This window comes from Hyla sarda, chromosome 4 (genome assembly GCF_029499605.1).
Source record: "Hyla sarda isolate aHylSar1 chromosome 4, aHylSar1.hap1, whole genome shotgun sequence".
NCBI classification, from domain to species: domain Eukaryota; kingdom Metazoa; phylum Chordata; class Amphibia; order Anura; family Hylidae; genus Hyla; species Hyla sarda.
In genome coordinates, this window is record NC_079192.1 from 20,673,031 (window position 1) to 20,688,104 (window position 15,074).

The 15,074-nt window shown below is 40.9% G+C and overlaps 18 non-coding genes across 18 annotated transcripts; all 18 read right to left on the reverse strand.

The window, feature by feature from the left end:
- Positions 1-323: 323 nt before the first annotated feature.
- Positions 324-405, reverse strand: TRNAS-UGA (transfer RNA serine (anticodon UGA)). The gene has a single exon. It is a non-coding gene; the product is annotated as a tRNA-Ser (tRNA).
- Positions 406-1,076: 671 nt separating this feature from the next.
- Positions 1,077-1,158, reverse strand: TRNAS-UGA (transfer RNA serine (anticodon UGA)). Its single transcript has one exon. It is a non-coding gene; the product is annotated as a tRNA-Ser (tRNA).
- A 671-nt stretch (positions 1,159-1,829) lies between these two features.
- On the reverse strand, positions 1,830-1,912 carry TRNAS-UGA (transfer RNA serine (anticodon UGA)). Its single transcript has one exon. It is a non-coding gene; the product is annotated as a tRNA-Ser (tRNA).
- Positions 1,913-2,795: 883 nt separating this feature from the next.
- On the reverse strand, positions 2,796-2,877 carry TRNAS-UGA (transfer RNA serine (anticodon UGA)). The gene has a single exon. It is a non-coding gene; the product is annotated as a tRNA-Ser (tRNA).
- A 671-nt stretch (positions 2,878-3,548) lies between these two features.
- TRNAS-UGA (transfer RNA serine (anticodon UGA)) lies at positions 3,549-3,630 on the reverse strand. The gene has a single exon. It is a non-coding gene; the product is annotated as a tRNA-Ser (tRNA).
- A 671-nt stretch (positions 3,631-4,301) lies between these two features.
- On the reverse strand, positions 4,302-4,384 carry TRNAS-UGA (transfer RNA serine (anticodon UGA)). The gene has a single exon. It is a non-coding gene; the product is annotated as a tRNA-Ser (tRNA).
- A 671-nt stretch (positions 4,385-5,055) lies between these two features.
- Positions 5,056-5,137, reverse strand: TRNAS-UGA (transfer RNA serine (anticodon UGA)). Its single transcript has one exon. It is a non-coding gene; the product is annotated as a tRNA-Ser (tRNA).
- Positions 5,138-6,561: 1,424 nt separating this feature from the next.
- On the reverse strand, positions 6,562-6,643 carry TRNAS-UGA (transfer RNA serine (anticodon UGA)). Its single transcript has one exon. It is a non-coding gene; the product is annotated as a tRNA-Ser (tRNA).
- Positions 6,644-7,314: 671 nt separating this feature from the next.
- TRNAS-UGA (transfer RNA serine (anticodon UGA)) lies at positions 7,315-7,396 on the reverse strand. Its single transcript has one exon. It is a non-coding gene; the product is annotated as a tRNA-Ser (tRNA).
- A 671-nt stretch (positions 7,397-8,067) lies between these two features.
- On the reverse strand, positions 8,068-8,149 carry TRNAS-UGA (transfer RNA serine (anticodon UGA)). Its single transcript has one exon. It is a non-coding gene; the product is annotated as a tRNA-Ser (tRNA).
- Positions 8,150-8,813: 664 nt separating this feature from the next.
- On the reverse strand, positions 8,814-8,895 carry TRNAS-UGA (transfer RNA serine (anticodon UGA)). Its single transcript has one exon. It is a non-coding gene; the product is annotated as a tRNA-Ser (tRNA).
- A 671-nt stretch (positions 8,896-9,566) lies between these two features.
- On the reverse strand, positions 9,567-9,648 carry TRNAS-UGA (transfer RNA serine (anticodon UGA)). The gene has a single exon. It is a non-coding gene; the product is annotated as a tRNA-Ser (tRNA).
- Positions 9,649-10,319: 671 nt separating this feature from the next.
- TRNAS-UGA (transfer RNA serine (anticodon UGA)) lies at positions 10,320-10,401 on the reverse strand. Its single transcript has one exon. It is a non-coding gene; the product is annotated as a tRNA-Ser (tRNA).
- Positions 10,402-11,421: 1,020 nt separating this feature from the next.
- TRNAS-UGA (transfer RNA serine (anticodon UGA)) lies at positions 11,422-11,503 on the reverse strand. The gene has a single exon. It is a non-coding gene; the product is annotated as a tRNA-Ser (tRNA).
- Positions 11,504-12,167: 664 nt separating this feature from the next.
- Positions 12,168-12,249, reverse strand: TRNAS-UGA (transfer RNA serine (anticodon UGA)). The gene has a single exon. It is a non-coding gene; the product is annotated as a tRNA-Ser (tRNA).
- Positions 12,250-12,920: 671 nt separating this feature from the next.
- TRNAS-UGA (transfer RNA serine (anticodon UGA)) lies at positions 12,921-13,002 on the reverse strand. The gene has a single exon. It is a non-coding gene; the product is annotated as a tRNA-Ser (tRNA).
- A 673-nt stretch (positions 13,003-13,675) lies between these two features.
- Positions 13,676-13,757, reverse strand: TRNAS-UGA (transfer RNA serine (anticodon UGA)). Its single transcript has one exon. It is a non-coding gene; the product is annotated as a tRNA-Ser (tRNA).
- A 539-nt stretch (positions 13,758-14,296) lies between these two features.
- TRNAL-UAA (transfer RNA leucine (anticodon UAA)) lies at positions 14,297-14,510 on the reverse strand. Its single transcript has 2 exons — positions 14,474-14,510; positions 14,297-14,341 (listed from the first exon to the last, which is right to left on the reverse strand). It is a non-coding gene; the product is annotated as a tRNA-Leu (tRNA).
- Positions 14,511-15,074: the final 564 nt, after the last annotated feature.

Sequence of the window (15,074 nt, forward strand, 5' to 3'; positions counted from 1 at the left end):
ATTTCTTGTCCACTTGGCAATCACATAACTCTTTACATATTTCTTAGCATTTTAACCTGACGGAAGAGATAGGGCAGGTCCAGAGGGTGGAAGTGAAAGGCTTTCTTTACATTACTTATACATCCCCTCACTATTGAGTTCGGGCAATCTTGCTCTCACCAGATTTCTCTCCCTCGGCGCATAAAATACACAGCTGTTAACAGAATTTGAACCTGTGCGGGAAAACCCCATTGCAAAATGAGTGTTGTTTTACTTAGCTCTCAAAACTTCTTTTGCTTGAACTTTCAATTGCAAGGTTTAATCTTTCAAAATATAGAGCCTAGCGCTGTAAACAGGATTTGAACCTATGTGGGGAGACCCCATTGGATTTCAAGTCCAACGCCTTAACCACTCGGCCATCACAGCTTTCTCGGTAGGTGCATTTCTCCGATGTCTCTGATTTCTGCAGTGTCTCCCATGTCTACTGGGTCCTTCAGTTTAGGGCTTTAGGATTGATTGTTGGATTATGTTTCTGATTGCCTACTGAGCTTTTGGTTTGGGCTCTTTGTCACTGTCTGTTACAGTTGCCTATTGAAAGGTCAGACCTGAGGTTTCCGAGAATGAAGGAGGGAATGGATATGCTGTCAGGTAAACTCACAGTGTTATTTTTTAGTTTTCATATGTATAAAGTTTAGGAGATACATTTCTGGGAAAATTCCCATGAAATATTCTACGTAGGACAGGATTTGAAGTTTGAAAGGGGGATCTCATTGGATTTCTTGTCCACTTGGCCATCACACAACTCTTTACATATTTCTTACCATTTTAACCTGAAGGAAGAGATAGGGTAGGTCCAGAGGGTGGACGTGAAAGGCTTTCTTTACATTACTTATACATCCCCTCACTATTGAGTTCGGGCAATCTTGCTCTCACCAGATTTCTTTCCTTCGGCGCATAAAATACACAGCTGTAAACAGAATTTGAACCTTTGCGGGAAAACCCCATTGCAAAATGAGTGTTGTTTTACTTAGCTCTCAAAACTTCTTTTGCTTGAACTTTCAATTGCAAGGTTTAATCTTTCAAAATATAGAGCCTAGCACTGTGAACAGGATTTGAACCTATGTGGGGAGACCCCATTGGATTTCAAGTCCACCGCCTTAACCACTCGGCCATCACAGCTTTCTCGTAATTCGTGTTTCTCCGATGTCTCTGATTTCTGCAGTGTCTTCCATGTCTACTGGGTCCTTCAGTTTAGGGCTTTAGGATTGATTGTTAGATTATGTTTCTGATTGCCTACTGAGCTTTTGGTTTGGGCTCTTTGTCACAGTCTGTTACAGTTGCTTATTGAAAGGTCAGACCTGAGGATTCCGAGAATGAAGGAGGAAACGGATATGCTGTCAGGTAAACACACAGTGTTATTTTTTAGGTTTCATAAGCATAAAGTTTAGGAGATACATTTCTTTGAAAATTCCCATAAAATATTCTACGGAGGACAGGATTTGAAGTTTGAAAGGGGGATCTCATTGGATTTCTTGTCCACTTGGCCATCACACAACTCTTTACATATTTCTTACCATTTTAACCTGAAGGAAGAGATAGGGTAGGTCCAGAGGGTGGATGTGAAAGGCTTTCTTTACATTACTTATACATCCCCTCACTATTGAGTTCGGGCAATCTTGCTCTCACCAGATTTCTCTCCCTCGGCGCATAAAATACACCGCTGTAAACAGGATTTGAACCCGTGCGGGAAAACCCCATTGCAAAATGAGTGTTGTTTTACTTAGCTCTCAAAACTTCTTTTGCTTGACTTTTCAATTGCAAGGTTTAATCTTTCAAAATGTAGAGCCTAGCGCTGCGAACAGGATTTGAACACCTATGCGGGGAGACCCATTGGATTTCAAGTCCAACGCCTTAACCACTCGGCCATCACAGCTTTCTCGGCAGTTACATTTCTCTGATGTCTCTGATTTCTGCAGTGTCTCCCATGTCTACTGGGTCCTTCAGTTTAGGGCTTTAGGATTGATTGTTGGATTTTGTTTCTGATTGCCTACTGAGCTTTTGGTTTGGGCTCTTTGTCACTGTCTGTTACAGTTGCCTATTAAAAAAGGTCAGACCTGAGGTTTCCGAGAATGAAGGAGGAAATGGATATGCTGTCAGGTAAACACACAGTGTTATTTTTTAGTTTTCATATGTATAAAGTTTAGGAGATACATTTCTGGGAAAATTCCCATGAAATATTCTACGGAGGACAGGATTTGAAGTTTGAAAGGGGGATCTCATTGGATTTCTTGTCCACTTGGCCATCACACAACTCTTTACATATTTCTTACCATTTTAACCTGAAGGAAGAGATAGGGTAGGTCCAGAGGGTGGATGTGAAAGGATTTCTTTACATTACTTATACATCCCCTCACTATTGAGTTCGGGCAATCTTGCTCTCACCAGATTTCTCTCCCTCGGCGCATAAAATACACAGCTGTAAACAGAATTTGAACCTGTGCGGGAAAACCCCATTGCAAAATGAGTGTTGTTTTACTTAGCTCTCAAAACTTCTTTTGCTTGAACTTTCAATTGCAAGGTTGAATCTTTCAAAATATAGAGCCTAGTGCTTTGAACAGGATTTGAACCTATGCGGGGACCTATTGCTCTCACCAGATTTCTCTCCCTCGGCGCATAAAATACACAGCTGTTAACAGAATTTGAACCTGTGCGGGAAAACCCCATTGCAAAATGAGTGTTGTTTTACTTAGCTCTCAAAACTTCTTTTGCTTGAACTTTCAATTGCAAGGTTTAATCTTTCAAAATATAGAGCCTAGTGCTGTAAACAGGATTTGAACATATGTGGGGTGACCCCATTGGATTTCAAGTCCAACGCCTTAACCACTCGGCCATCACAGCTTTCTCAGTAGGTGCATTTCTCCGATGTCTCTGATTTCTGCAGTGTCTCCCATGTCTACTGGGTCCTTCAGTTTAGGGCTTTAGGATTGATTGTTGGATTATGTTTCTGATTGCCTACTGAGCTTTTGGTTTGGGCTCTTTGTCACTGTCTGTTACAGTTGCCTATTGAAAGGTCAGACCTGAGGTTTCCGAGAATGAAGGAGGGAATGGATATGCTGTCAGGTAAACACACAGTGTTATTTTTTAGTTTTCATATGTATAAAGTTTAGGAGATACATTTCTGGGAAAATTCCCATGAAATATTCTACGTAGGACAGGATTTGAAGTTTGAAAGGGGGATCTCATTGGATTTCTTGTCCACTTGGCCATCACACAACTCTTTACATATTTCTTACCATTTTAACCTGAAGGAAGAGATAGGGTAGGTCCAGAGGGTGGACGTGAAAGGCTTTCTTTACATTACTTATACATCCCCTCACTATTGAGTTCGGGCAATCTTGCTCTCACCAGATTTCTCTCCCTCGGCGCATAAAATACACAGCTGTAAACAGAATTTGAACCTTTGCGGGAAAACCCCATTGCAAAATGAGTGTTGTTTTACTTAGCTCTCAAAACTTCTTTTGCTTGAACTTTCAATTGCAAGGTTTAATCTTTCAAAATATAGAGCCTAGCGCTGTGAACAGGATTTGAACCTATGTGGGGAGACCCCATTGGATTTCAAGTCCACCGCCTTAACCACTCGGCCATCACAGCTTTCTCGTAATTCGTGTTTCTCCGATGTCTCTGATTTCTGCAGTGTCTTCCATGTCTACTGGGTCCTTCAGTTTAGGGCTTTAGGATTGATTGTTAGATTATGTTTCTGATTGCCTACTGAGCTTTTGGTTTGGGCTCTTTGTCACAGTCTGTTACAGTTGCTTATTGAAAGGTCAGACCTGAGGATTCCGAGAATGAAGGAGGAAACGGATATGCTGTCAGGTAAACACACAGTGTTATTTTTTAGGTTTCATAAGCATAAAGTTTAGGAGATACATTTCTTGGAAAATTCCCATAAAATATTCTACGGAGGACAGGATTTGAAGTTTGAAAGGGGGATCTCATTGGATTTCTTGTCCACTTGGCCATCACACAACTCTTTACATATTTCTTACCATTTTAACCTGAAGGAAGAGATAGGGTAGGTCCAGAGGGTGGATGTGAAAGGCTTTCTTTACATTACTTATACATCCCCTCACTATTGAGTTCGGGCAATCTTGCTCTCACCAGATTTCTCTCCCTCGGCGCATAAAATACACCGCTGTAAACAGGATTTGAACCCGTGCGGGAAAACCCCATTGCAAAATGAGTGTTGTTTTACTTAGCTCTCAAAACTTCTTTTGCTTGAACTTTCAATTGCAAGGTTTAATCTTTCAAAATGTAGAGCCTAGCGCTGCGAACAGGATTTGAACACCTATGCGGGGAGACCCATTGGATTTCAAGTCCAACGCCTTAACCACTCGGCCATCACAGCTTTCTCGGCAGTTACATTTCTCTGATGTCTCTGATTTCTGCAGTGTCTCCCATGTCTACTGGGTCCTTCAGTTTAGGGCTTTAGGATTGATTGTTGGATTTTGTTTCTGATTGCCTACTGAGCTTTTGGTTTGGGCTCTTTGTCACTGTCTGTTACAGTTGCCTATTGAAAGGTCAGACCTGAGGTTTCCGAGAATGAAGGAGGAAATGGATATGCTGTCAGGTAAACACACAGTGTTATTTTTTAGTTTTCATATGTATAAAGTTTAGGAGATACATTTCTGGGAAAATTCCCATGAAATATTCTACGGAGGACAGGATTTGAAGTTTGAAAGGGGGATCTCATTGGATTTCTTGTCCACTTGGCCATCACACAACTCTTTACATATTTCTTACCATTTTAACCTGAAGGAAGAGATAGGGTAGGTCCAGAGGGTGGATGTGAAAGGATTTCTTTACATTACTTATACATCCCCTCACTATTGAGTTCGGGCAATCTTGCTCTCACCAGATTTCTCTCCCTCGGCGCATAAAATACACAGCTGTAAACAGAATTTGAACCTGTGCGGGAAAACCCCATTGCAAAATGAGTGTTATTTTACTTAGCTCTCAAAACTTCTTTTGCTTGAACTTTCAATTGCAAGGTTGAATCTTTCAAAATATAGAGCCTAGTGCTTTGAACAGGATTTGAACCTATGCGGGGAGACCCCATTGGATTTCAAGGCCAACGGCTTAACCACTCGGCCATCACAGCTTTCTCAGAAGGTGCATTTCTCTGATGTCTCTGATTTCTGCAGTGTCTCCCATGTCTACTGGGTCCTTCAGTTTAGGGCTTTAGGATTGATTGTTGGATTTTGTTTCTGATTGCCTACTGAGCTTTTGGTTTGGGCTCTTTGTCACTGTCTGTTACAGTTGCCTATTGAAAGGTCAGACCTGAGGTTTCCGAGAATGAAGGAGGAAACGGATATGCTGTCAGGAAAACATACAGTGTTATTTTTTAGGTTTCATATGTATAAAGTTTAGGAGATATATTTTTGGGATAATTCCCATGAAATATTATACGGAGGACAGGATTTGAAGTTTGAAAGGGGGATCTTATTGGATTTCTTGTCCACTTGGTCATCACATAACTCTTTACATATTTCTTACCATTTTAACCAGAAGGAAGAGATAGGGTAGGTCCAGAGGGTGGATATGAAAGGCTTTCTTTACATTACTTATACATCCCCTCACTATTGAGTTTGGGCAATCTTGCTCTCACCAGATTTCTCTCCCTCGGCGCATAAAATACACCGCTGTAAACAGGATTTGAACCCGTGCGGGAAAACCCCATTGCAAAATGAGTGTTGTTTTACTTAGCTCTCAAAACTTCTTTTGCTTGAACTTTCAATTGCAAGGTTTAATCTTTCAAAATATAGAGCCTAGCATTTTGAACAGGATTTGAACCTATGCGGGGAAATCCCATTGGATTTCAAGTCCAACGCCTTAACCACTCTGCCATCTCAGCTTTCTCGGAAGTTGCATTTCTCTGATGTCTCTGATTTCTGCAGTGTCTCCCATGTCTACTGGGTCCTTCAGTTTAGGGCTTTAGGATTGATTGTTGGATTATGTTTCTGATTGCCTACTGAGCTTTTGGTTTGGGCTCTTTGTCACTGTCTGTTACAGTTGCCTATTGAAAGGTCAGACCTGAGGTTTCCGAGAATGAAGGAGGAAATGGATATGCTGTCAGGTAAACACACAGTGTTATTTTTTAGTTTTCATATGTATAAAGTTTAGGAGATACATTTCTGGGAAAATTCCCATGAAATATTCTACGGAGGACAGGATTTGAAGTTTGAAAGGGGGATCTCATTGGATTTCTTGTCCACTTGGCCATCACACAACTCTTTACATATTTCTTACCATTTTAACCTGAAGGAAGAGATAGGGTAGGTCCAGAGGGTGGATGTGAAAGGCTTTCTTTACATTACTTATACATCCCCTCACTATTGAGTACGTGCAATCTTGCTCTCACCAGATTTCTCTCCCTCGGCGCATAAAATACACAGCTGTAAACAGAATTTGAACCTGTGCGGGGAAACCCCATTGCAAAATGAGTGTTGTTTTACTTAGCTCTCAAAACTTCTTTTGCTTGAACTTTCAATTGCAAGGTTTAATCTTTCAAAATATAGAGCCTAGCGCTGTGAACAGGATTTGAACCTATGCGGGGAGACCCCATTGTATTTCAAGTCCAACGCCTTAACCACTCTGCCATCACAGCTTTCTCGGAAGTTGCATTTCTCTGATGTCTCTGATTTCTGCAGTGTCTCCCATGTCTACTGGGTCCTTCAGTTTAGGGCTTTAGGATTGATTGTTGGATTTTGTTTCTGATTGCCTACTGAGCTTTTGGTTTGGGCTCTTTGTCACTGTCTGTTACAGTTGCCTACTGAAAGGTCAGACCTGAGGTTTCCGAGAATGAAGGAGGAAACGGATATGCTGTCAGGAAAACATACAGTGTTATTTTTTAGGTTTCATATGTATAAAGTTTAGGAGATATATTTTTGGGATAATTCCCATGAAATATTCTACGGAGGATAGGATTTGAAGTTTGAAAGGGGGATCTTATTGGATTTCTTGTCCACTTGGTCATCACATAACTCTTTACATCTTTCTTACCATTTTAACCAGAAGGAAGAGATAGGGTAGGTCCAGAGGGTGGATGTGAAAGGCTTTCTTTACATTACTTATACATCCCCTCACTATTGAGTTCGGGCAATCTTGCTCTCACCAGATTTCTCTAACTCGGCGCATAAAATACACAGCTGTAAACAGAATTTGAACCTGTGCGGGGAAACCCCATTGCAAAATGAGTGTTGTTTTACTTAGCTCTCAAAACTTCTTTTGCTCGAACTTTCAATTGCAAGGTTTAATCTTTCAAAATATAGAACCTAGCGCTGTGAACAGGATTTGAACCTATGCGGGGAGACCCCATTGGATTTCAAGTCCAACGCCTTAACCACCCGGCCATCACAGCTTTCTCAGAATTTGTGTTTCTCCGATGTCTCTGATTTCTGCAGTGTCTTCCATGTCTACTGGGTCCTTCAGTTTAGGGCTTTAGGATTGATTGTTAGATTATGTTTCTGATTGCCTACTGAGCTTTTGGTTTGGGCTCTTTGTCACTGTCTGTTACAGTTGCCTATTGAAAGGTCAGACCTGAGGATTCCGAAAATGAAGGAGGAAACGGATATGCTGTCAGGTAAACACACAGTGTTATTTTTTAGGTTTCATAAGCATAAAGTTTAGGAGATACATTTCTTGGAAAATTCCCATAAAATATTCTACGGAGGACAGGATTTGAAGTTTGAAAGGGGGATCTCATTGGATCTCTTGTCCACTTGGCCATCACATAACTCTTTACATATTTTTTAGCATTTTAACCTGAAGGAAGAGATAGGGCAGGTCCAGAGGGTGGAAGTGAAAGGCTTTCTTTACATTACTTATACATCCCCTCATTATTGAGTTCAGGTAATCTTGCTCTCACCAGATTCCTCTCCCTCGGCGCATAAAATACACCGCTGTAAACAGGATTTGAACCTGTGCGGGAAAACCCCATTGCAAAATGAGTGTTGTTTTACTTAGCTCTCAAAACTTATTTTGCTTGAACTTTCAATTGCAAGGTTTAATCTTTCAAAATATAGAGCCTAGCGCTGTGAACAGGATTTGAACCTATGTGGGGAGACCCCACTAGATTTCAAGTCCAACACCTTAACCACTCGGCCATCACAGCTTTCTCGAAAGTTGCATTTCTCTGATGTCTCTGATTTCTGCAGTGTCTTCCATGTCTACTGGGTCCTTCAGTTTAGGGCTTTAGGATTGATTGTTAGATTATGTTTCTGATTGCCTACTGAGCTTTTGGTTTGGGCTCTTTGTCACTGTCTATTACAGTTGCCTATTGAAAGGTCAGACCTGAGGATTCCGAGAATGAAGGAGGAAACGGACATGCTGTCAGGTAAACATACAGTGTTATTTTTTAGGTTTCATAAGCATAAAGTTTAGGAGATACATTTCTTGGAAAATTCCCATAAAATATTCTACGGAGGACAGGATTTGAAGTTTGAAAGGGGGATCTCATTGGATTTCTTGTCCACTTGGCCATCACATAACTCTTTACATATTTCTTAGCATTTTAACCTGAAGGAAGAGAGGTCCAGAGGGTGGAAGTGAAAGGCTTTCTTTACATTACTTATACATCCCCTCACTATTGAGTTCGGGCAATCTTGCTCTCACCAGATTTCTCTCCCTCGGCGCATAAAATACACAGCTGTAAACAGAATTTGAACCTGTGCGGGAAAACCCCATTGCAAAATGAGTGTTGTTTTACTTAGCTCTCAAAACTTCTTTTGCTTGAACTTTCAATTGCAAGGTTTAATCTTTCAAAATAAAGAGCCTAGCGCTGTGAACAGGATTTGAACCTATGTGGGGAGACCCCATTGGATTTCAAGTCCAACGCCTTAACCACTCGGCCATCACAGATTTCTCGAAAGGTGCATTTCTCCGATGTCTCTGATTTCTGCAGTGTCTCCCATGTCTACTGGGTCCTTCAGTTTAGGGCTTTAGGATTGATTGTCGGATTATGTTTCTGATTGCCTACTGAGCTTTTGGTTTGGGCTCTTTGTCACTGTCTGTTACAGTTGCCTATTGAAAGGTCAGACCTGAGGTTTCCGAGAATGAAGGAGGAAATGGATATGCTGTCAGGTAAACACACAGTGTTATTTTTTAGTTTTCATATGTATAAAGTTTAGGAGATACATTTCTGGGAAAATTCCCATGAAATATTCTACGGAGGACAGGATTTGAAGTTTGAAAGGGGGATCTCATTGGATTTCTTGTCCACTTGGCCATCACACAACTCTTTACATATTTCTTACCATTTTAACCTGAAGGAAGAGATAGGGTAGGTCCAGAGGGTGGATGTGAAAGGCTTTCTTTACATTACTTATACATCCCCTCACTATTGAGTTCGGGCAATCTTGCTCTCACCAGATTTCTCTCCCTCGGCGCATAAAATACACAGCTATAAACAGAATTTGAACCTGTGCGGGGAAACCCCATTGCAAAATGAGTGTTGTTTTACTTAGCTCTCAAAACTTCTTTTGCTTGAACTTTCAATTGCAAGGTTTAATCTTTCAAAAAATAGAGCCTAGCGCTGTGAACAGGATTAGAACCTATGCGGGGAGACCCCATTGGATTTCAAGTCCAACGCCTTAACCACTCGGCCATCACAGCTTTCTCTGAAGTTGCATTTCTCTGATGTCTCTGATTTCTGCAGTGTCTCCCATGTCTACTGGGTCCTTCAGTTTAGGGCTTTAGGATTGATTGTTGGATTTTGTTTCTGATTGCCTACTGAGCTTTTGGTTTGGGCTCTTTGTCACTGTCTGTTACAGTTGCCTACTGAAAGGTCAGACCTGAGGTTTCGGAGAATGAAGGAGGAAATGGATATGCTGTCAGGAAAACATACAGTGTTATTTTTTAGGTTTCATATGTATAAAATTTAGGAGATATATTTTTGGGATAATTCCCATGAAATATTCTACGGAGGATAGGATTTGAAGTTTGAAAGGGGGATCTTATTGGATTTCTTGTCCACTTGGTCATCACATAACTCTTTACATATTTCTTACCATTTTAACCAGAAGGAAGAGATAGGGTAGGTCCAGAGGGTGGATGTGAAAGGCTTTCTTTACATTACTTATACATCCCCTCACTGTTGAGTTCAGGCAATCTTGCTCTCACCAGATTTCTCTCCCTCTGCGCATAAAATACACAGCTGTAAACAGAATTTGAACCTGTGCGGGGAAACCCCATTGCAAAATGAGTGTTGTTTTACTTAGCTCTCAAAACTTCTTTTGCTTGAACTTTCAATTGCAAGGTTTAATCTTTCAAAATATAGAACCTAGCGCTGTGAACAGGATTTGAACCTATGCGGGGAGACTGCATTGGATTTCAAGTCCAACGCCTTAACCACCCGGCCATCACAGCTTTCTTGGAATTTGTGTTTCTCCGATGTCTCTGATTTCTGCAGTGTCTTCCATGTCTACTGGGTCCTTCAGTTTAGGGCTTTAGGATTGATTGTTAGATTATGTTTCTGATTGCCTACTGAGCTTTTGGTTTGGGCTCTTTGTCACTGTCTGTTACAGTTGCCTATTGAAAGGTCAGACCTGAGGATTCCGAGAATGAAGGAGGAAACGGATATGCTGTCAGGTAAACACACAGTGTTATTTTTTAGGTTTCATAAGCATAAAGTTTAGGAGATACATTTCTTGGAAAATTCCCATAAAATATTCTACGGAGGACAGGATTTGAAGTTTGAAAGGGGGATCTCATTGGATTTCTTGTCCACTTGGCCATCACATAACTCATTACATATTTCTTAGCATTTTAACCTGAAGGAAGAGAGGTCCAGAGGGTTGGATTTTGATTGTTGGATTTTGTTTCTGATTGCCTACTGAGCTTTTGGTTTGGGCTCTTTGTCACTGTCTGTTACAGTTGCCTATTGAAAGGTCAGACCTGAGGTTTCCGAGAATGAAGGAGGAAACGGATATGCTGTCAGGAAAACATACAGTGTTATTTTTTAGGTTTCATATGTATAAAGTTTAGGAGATATATTTTTGGGATAATTCCCATGAAATATTCTACGGAGGACAGGATTTGAAGTTTGAAAGGGGGATCTTATTGGATTTCTTGTCCACTTGGTCATCACATAACTCTTTACATATTTCTTACCATTTTAACCTGAAGGAAGAGATAGGGTAGGTCCAGAGGGTGGAAGTGAAAGGCTTTCTTTACATTACTTATACATCCCCTCACTATTGAGTTCGGGTAATCTTACTCTCACCAGATTCCTCTCCCTCGGCGCATAAAATACACCGCTGTAAACAGGATTTGAACCTGTGCGGGAAAACACCATTGCAAAATGAGTGTTGTTTTACTTAGCTCTCAAAACATCTTTTGCTTGAACTTTCAATTGCAAGGTTTAATCTTTCAAAACATAGAGCCTAGCGCTGTGAACAGGATTTGAACCTATGCGGGGAGACCCCATTGGATTTCAAGTCCAACGCCCTAACCACTCTGCCATCACAGCTTTCTCGAAAGTTGCGTGTCTCCGATGTCTCTGATTTCTGCAGTTTCTTCCATGTCTACTGGGTCCTTCGGTTTAGGGCTTTAGGATTGATTGTTAGATTATGTTTCTGATTGCCTACTGAGCTTTTGGTTTGGGCTCTTTGTCACTGTCTGTTACAGTTGCCTATTGAAAGGTCAGACCAGAGGTTTCCGAGAATGAAGGAGGAAACGGATATGCTGTCAGGTAAACACACAGTGTTATTTTTTAGGTTTCATAAGCATAAAGTTTAGGAGATACATTTCTGGGAAAATTCCCTTAAAATATTCTACGGAGGACAGGATTTGAAGTTTGAAAGGGGGATCTCATTGGATTTCTTGTCCACTTGGCCATCACATAACTCTTTACATATTTCTTAGCATTTTAACCTGAAGGAAGAGAGGTCCAGAGGGTGGAAGTGAAAGGCTTTCTTTACATTACTTATACATCCCCTCACTATTGAGTTCGGGCAATCTTGCTCTCACCAGATTTCTCTCCCTCGGCGCATAAAATACACAGCTGTAAAAAGAATTTGAACCTGTGCGGGAAAACCCCATTGCAAAATGAGTGTTGTTTTACTTAGCTCTCAAAACTTCTTTTGCTTGAACTTTCAATTGCAAGGTTTAATCTTTCAAAATATAGAGCCTAGCGCTGTGAACAGGATTTGAACCTGTGTGGGGAAACCCCATTGGATTTCAAGTCCATCGCCTTCACCACTCGGCCATCACAGCTTTCTCGGAAGGTGCATTTCTCCGATGTCTCTGATTTCTGCAGTGTCTCCCATGTCTACTGGGTCCTTCAGTTTAGGGCTTTAGGATTTATTGTTGGATTATGTTTCTGATTGCCTACTGAGCTTTTGGTTTGGGCTCTTTGTCACTGTCTGTTACAGTTGCCTATTGAAAGGTCAGACCTGAGGTTTCCGAGAATGAAGGAGGAAATGGATATGCTGTCAGGTAAACACACAGTGTTATTTTTTAGTTTTCATATGTATAAAGTTTAGGAGATTCATTTCTGGGAAAATTCCCATGAAATATTCTACGGAGGACAGGATTTGAAGTTTGAAAGGGGGATCTCATTGGATTTCTTGTCCACTTGGCCATCACACAACTCTTTACATATTTCTTACCATTTTAACCTGAAGGAAGAGATAGGGTAGGTCCAGAGGGTGGATGTGAAAGGCTTTCTTTACATTACTTATACATCCCCTCACTATTGAGTTCGGGCAATCTTGCTCTCACCAGATTTCTCTCCCTCGGTGCATAAAATAAACAGCTGTAAACAGAATTTGAACCGGTGCGGGAAAACCCCATTGCAAAATGAGTGTTGTTTTACTTAGCTCTCAAAACTTCTTTTGCTTGAACTTTCAATTGCAAGGTTTAATCTTTCAAAATGAAGAGCCTAGCGCTGTGAACAGGATTTGAACCTATGCGGGGAGACCCCATTGGATTTCAAGTCCAACGCCTTAACCACTCGGCCATCACAGCTTTCTCTGAAGTTGCATTTCTCTGATGTCTCTGATTTCTGCAGTGTCTCCCATGTCTACTGGGTCCTTCAGTTTAGGGCTTTAGGATTGATTGTTGGATTTTGTTTCTGATTGCCTACTGAGCTTTTGGTTTGGGCTCTTTGTCACTGTCTGTTACAGTTGCCTATTGAAAGGTCAGACCTGAGGTTTCCGAGAATGAAGGAGGAAACGGATATGCTGTCAGGAAAACATACAGTGTTATTTTTTAGGTTTCATATGTATAAAGTTTAGGAGATATATTTTTTTGGGATAATTCCCATGAAATATTCTACGGAGCACAGGATTTGAAGTTTGAAAGGGGGATCTTATTGGATTTCTTGTCCACTTGGTCATCACATAACTCTTTACATATTTCTTACCATTTTAACCAGAAGAAAGAGATAGGGTAGGTCCAGAGGGTGGATGTGAAAGGCTTTTATTACATTACTTATACATCCCCTCACTATTGAGTTTGGGCAATCTTGCTCTCACCAGATTTCTCTCCCTCGGCGCATAAAATACACCGCTGTAAACAGGATTTGAACCCGTGCGGGAAAACCCCATTGCAAAATGAGTGTTGTTTTACTTAGCTCTCAAAACTTCTTTTGCTTGAGCTTTCAATTGCAAGGTTTAATCTTTCAAAATATAGAGCCTAGCGCTGTGAACAGGATTTGAACCTATGCGGGGGGGCCCCATTGGATTTCAAGTCCAACGCCTTAACCACTCGGCCATCACAGCTTTCTCTGAAGTTGCATTTCTCTGATGTCTCTGATTTCTGTAGTGTCTCCCATGTCTACTGGGTCCTTCAGTTTAGGGCTTTAGGATTGATTGTTGGATTTTGTTTCTGATTGCCTACTGAGCTTTTGGTTTGGGCTCTTTGTCACTGTCTGTTACAGTTGCCTATTGAAAGGTCAGACCTGAGGTTTCCGAGAATGAAGGAGGAAACGGATATGCTGTCAGGAAAACATACAGTGTTATTTTTTAGGTTTCATATGTATAAAGTTTAGGAGATATATTTTTGGGATAATTCCCATGAAATATTCTACGGAGGAAAGGATTTGAAGTTTGAAAGGGGGATCTTATTGGATTTCTTCTCCACTTGGTCATCACATAACTCTTTACATATTTCTTACCATTTTAACCAGAAGGAAAAGATAGGGTAGGTCCAGAGGGTGGATGTGAAAGGCTTTCTTTACATTACTTATACATCCCCTCACTATTGAGTTTGGGCAATCTTGCTCTCACCAGATTTCTCTCCCTCGGCGCATAAAATACACCGCTGTAAACAGGATTTGAACCTGTGCGGGAAAACCCTATTGCATAATGAGTGTTGTTTTACTTAGCTCTCAAAACTTCTTTTGATTGAACTTTCAATTGCAATTTTTAATATTTCAAAATATAGAGCCTAGCACTGTGAACAGGATTTGAAACTGTGCGGGGAGACTCCATTGGACTTTAAGTCCAACGCCTTAACCACTCGGCCATCACAGCTTTCTCGGACGTTGCATTTCTCCGATGTCTCTGATTTCTGCAGTGTCTTCCATGTCTACTGGGTCCTTCAGTTTAGGGCTTTAGGATTGATTGTTGGATTATGTTTCTGATTGCCTACTGAGCTTTTGGTTTGGGCTCTTTGTCACTGTCTGTTACAGTTGCCATTGAAAGGTCAGACCTGAGGTTTCCGAGAATGAAGGAGGAAACGAATATGCTGTCAGGAAAACATGCAGTGTTATTTTTTAGGTTTCATATGTATAAAGTTTAGGAGATATATTTCTGGGATAATTCCCATGAAATATTCTATGGAGGAAAGGATTTGAAGTTTGAAAGGGGGATCTCATTGCATTTCTTGTCCACTTGGCCATCACATAACTCTTTACATATTTCTTAGCATTTTAACCTGAAGGAAGAGATAGGGCAGGTCTAGAGGGTGTAAGTGAAAGGCTTTCTTTACATTACTTATACATCCCCTCACTATTGAGTTCGGGCAATCTTGCTCTCACTAGATTTCTCTCCCTCGGCGCATAAAATACACAGCTGTAAACAGAATTTGAACCTGTG